The 4057-nt window shown below is 36.9% G+C and overlaps 1 long non-coding RNA gene across 2 annotated transcripts in view; it reads left to right on the forward strand.

Annotated features, from left to right (window-relative positions):
• The window catches only part of LOC106524112 (uncharacterized), a 53738-nt gene that overhangs the window by 46701 nt on the left and 2980 nt on the right, over positions 1 to 4057 (forward strand). For both annotated transcript variants that reach the window (XR_001310969.1, XR_001310970.1), the window contains exons 2-3: positions 2813 to 2929; positions 3093 to 3306. This is a non-coding gene — a long non-coding RNA (uncharacterized LOC106524112). The remainder of the gene's footprint in view (positions 1 to 2812; positions 2930 to 3092; positions 3307 to 4057) is intronic.

Genomic DNA, 4057 nt, shown 5'->3' on the forward strand with positions numbered 1-4057 from the left:
TAGTACTACCCCCCAACTTTATGGATGATTTTATGGATTTAATTTTACATATTATACTTGAATAAATACGGTAAATCACATCCTGTTTTGAGGGGGCAGGGCCAAAGTGATGTCACCAAATGACCATGTGAATGTAATGAATTAAATTACAAAATTATCTGATAAGTCATGAAAAACCAGGAGAAACTGTCTTAAGAGGGCCAAAAACCTCTCAACCATCAAAAATCACGTGTAATAGGGCCAAAACACCTTTAAAACAGCCTAAAACTGAAAAAACAAATAACAAAACTATAACCGATTGGTCGGAAACCCCTCAAAAGCAGCTAAAAAATTGTAAATAAAATTAAAAAATACACAATCAATTGGTAGAAAACCCAAACAGCCTAAAACTGAAAAAAAAAAAAAACCACACACATAACCGATTGGTAAGAGATATCTAAATGTGGCAAAAAAAAAATCATAAGTGATTGGTAGAAAACCCCTCAAAAGGGTCTAAAACTGAAAAAACAAAAACGTAAAAAAATATAACCAATTGGTAAGAAACCCTCAAAAGCATCTAAAGCTGAAAAAAAATCACATAACCGATTGATAGGAAACCCCTCAAATGGGTCTAAAACTGAAAAAAATCATAACCAATTGGTAAGAAACCTCTAAAAAGCATCTAAAACTGGAAAAAATACATAACTGAATGGTTGGAAACCCTTAAAAATCACCAAAAACCATCTAAAACTCGGGGTCTAGGAGGGTTAAAAAACACTCAAAACTGATATTCAAAATGGCCGACATGTCATTTTGTGTTTTGAGTCATCTCAGTTTCATGAACAGTGGTCACTGATGACACACACCAAATTTGGTGCAGATTTGATGATGTGTCAGCGAGCAATAATTGTTTATCTATTCTAGGTGGCGCTGTGGAGTCAAACTCCAATGTTATCCTATAGGCCTCTTCAGAGGTTATCAAAGATTATAGATTTCCAGTTTGGAGCAAATCGAATCGTGCATGTGTGATTCAGAGCCAACGGAGAGGCATCATCATTCACCACTTGGTCATGCCCACAAAATTCAGCCGATAGTCCTGGAAAGTAGGAAGTTGTTTGTAAAGAAAGTTTTTTAAAGCCAGACTGGTTTCACTCTAGATTACATGACCTGGAGGGTGGCAGTTGAAACCGGTTTTAAAGCAATCCAATTGGGTTAGTTTTTTGCAAATTACTTCTCCATGATAATGGTGAGTGTAAAGAAAAGTAATAGCACACATCTCAAAACTGAGCTGATCATTTTGATGTAACTTTAATGGGGGTACGACCTTTGGTTCAGGCCGCATTAACGGTGAAAGAATGAATAAAAATGAATAGATAATAAAGAGTCTGGTTTATGAGTGGATTTTAATAGTTTGTCATTCGCATGACAGTCCTAATTAACAAACATAATTTGGTGCAACCCCAGGTTGTCACAACTTAAATTCTGAACTATTTAAGAACTGCTAAAGGAAGCACCGATTTGTTCATGGAACTGTGTTTTAAATAAGCTGTGGACAAATACAGCATCAGAACAGTCAACATTTTTAATTTTGATTTTGAAAACCATACACCAGTTCTTGGCCCCCCCAGAGTGCGGTTTGTATGCTTAAAAACAATGTTAATAACATTGAACCCTAACTGAAACACAAATTTGTGTTTGCTAAGGTTGATTAGCTGTAAAAGATGATCATTCACATTTCAAAATAGCCAGTGAATAATATAGGAGGTGTTTCTTAAAGGTAGACATTTCATGCTTTTAAATCCTTCCTTTTCACATTTAAATCATTCAGTTGGGGTCTTTTTAAAGTGGAACTACAATGGTCATGGTCTGAATTCTTCCTTATTATAACCTTTCCAGCCCTTCTTTGTCTGGTGTGTGTCTCAAAGTGTCTTGTTTTGTTACAGTTCCTTTAAGGTGCCTTAAGCTCTGCCCCCTCCTGCTTCCAGACCAGTCCACTCCTGTTTGAGAGAGGGGGTTGATTTTTCTAGCTGCAAAAATGTTTTATTTACAATTTAAAGATGTAAATAAGAGAAGACTTGTCTGTCCAGCCTCTGAACCAAAACCAGAGTCTGACCCAGAACCACAGGAGAAATAAGATGAGGAAATTGTAGTTGGTAAGTCCAGACCTCAGTTGGCAATTCCATTGCAGGTAATTTGATGTAATAATTCAGAAAATGTCATTGAAAACAGAGAAAAGTGAACGGGCTGAAAAATCTGATCCCAACAGAATATAAAGATATTTTTGTAGCTCCAGGAGAGACTAAACTCAACTTCTCTGCCTCTTAGAGACTCTAAGTTCACAATAAAATGTATTTAATGATTAAAAAACAAATTTTGCATATGTCCCGTTTAAGCAAACTTAGGCAAACAAAATAAATATTCATGACATCCTTTCAAATTAACCATATTTATGATAGGACAATCTGTATACTTTACCAGAATGTAATAAAGTTTGTATCCTCAAAGCTTAACTGGGTTGTTTTAAAGAACTACTAGCATGCTGATTAGCATCTCTACAAGTTCCCTAAGAGTCAAATGTCTTGACAAACCTGACTTTAGTTTGTCTCTTGAATTCTGGTTTTCTTCAAAAAGGATTTAAAACGTTTCAAGAGTTTAGATACCTTGTTATCTTGCTGTAGTTTGCAATGATACATGATGATCAAGCATGTCAGGGCCTCTGTGTTATCACTAAAAGAATCCAGTCAGACATTGTTTTAAGGCTGAAAACAACATGTTAGACTGCAGTTAAAATCTTTCTGTTCTAACTGACATCTTTACTTCTGCCTCTGATTAGAGAACACAAGTCCCAGCATCTATTTCCAGCTTCTTTGTGCCCGCCTGTCTGGCTGTGAGTGTGTGTAGGAGGTTTCTTCATGAATGGATAAGAGGGAGACTTGAAAGAGCTCASTTTGTAAGTATAGCTCCGTGATAATGAGATTAACAAACAATAACGAGGATAAAGAAGCATTAAATACATTTATCTGTGTTGTGGCTTGCTGGCTTCCAATACAGACAGAGGGGACTTTAGATCCTTTGTAATATGCATCTCAGTCTTTTTTTTTTACATTGTATAGATGGGGGAAACATCAACCACAGTAAAAAACAAACCATATCCTGTGATTACGAGAACAACCAATATGGCCACAGACCTCCACCGCTACTTCCAGGGATCATCGGCTGAACCAAGCAACCAAGAGGCTGGTSGAGTTTTGCTGACAACAAGCCAAATAGAGGGTCCCACCATGAAAATCCTTCTATTGTACAGACTGCACCGCAGAAACTCAACTGGTAGATCTCACAGAAAAAATTACACAGATTCACTGAACACACATGCACATAGATCTTATCGGTCTTGTCAGAGAGTTATTTATCTCCTGACACTTCAGAGTCTAATTACATAGTCTCAATCCTGTAGATGCATATAAAAATCAATGGGAATCTGTTTTGTTGGCGRAGTATGTGAACGATTCTGTTGTAAAATACAGGACTGTGTTTTTCCAGTGTCTTTGACGGTTCAGATAAACTTTAACTGTGCCCTGTGAGGTGTCTATTTACTGTTTAGTCTGCAGCCTCTGATGGTTCAGGCCTGGCCAGCATCCAGTCTTCTAGTTTCGTAGTGGGGGGGCGGTGTATGAGTGCATGCTCAGACACTATCATAAATCTCTCACTGGAGGTTTTGTAAATGTTGTGTTGGAACATCAAAAGACCTGCAGTACAAAAAAAAAAAAAACCCACCCTTGTGGCCACAAACATTTATTTTTTCTGAAAAAGCAAAGACGTACTGTAAGTCATTTTCTGATTTCTGAGAAAATGCAGCTGATTAAAATCAGCTACTCAACGAAATGTTGCACAAAGCTGAACTACCAACAATTAAAGTCACATTTCAGAAAGTTTTGGAAGTTCAGGTAAATTCAGTTTATTTCTATGGCGCCCACAACAATTGTTGTCTCAGGGCACTGTAAACAACAACAACAACAACAACAACAACAACAACAACAACAACAACAACAACAACAACAACAACAACAACAACAACAAC

This window comes from Austrofundulus limnaeus, unplaced genomic scaffold, assembly GCF_001266775.1.
Source record: "Austrofundulus limnaeus strain Quisiro unplaced genomic scaffold, Austrofundulus_limnaeus-1.0 Scaffold176, whole genome shotgun sequence".
NCBI lineage: Eukaryota > Metazoa > Chordata > Actinopteri > Cyprinodontiformes > Rivulidae > Austrofundulus > Austrofundulus limnaeus.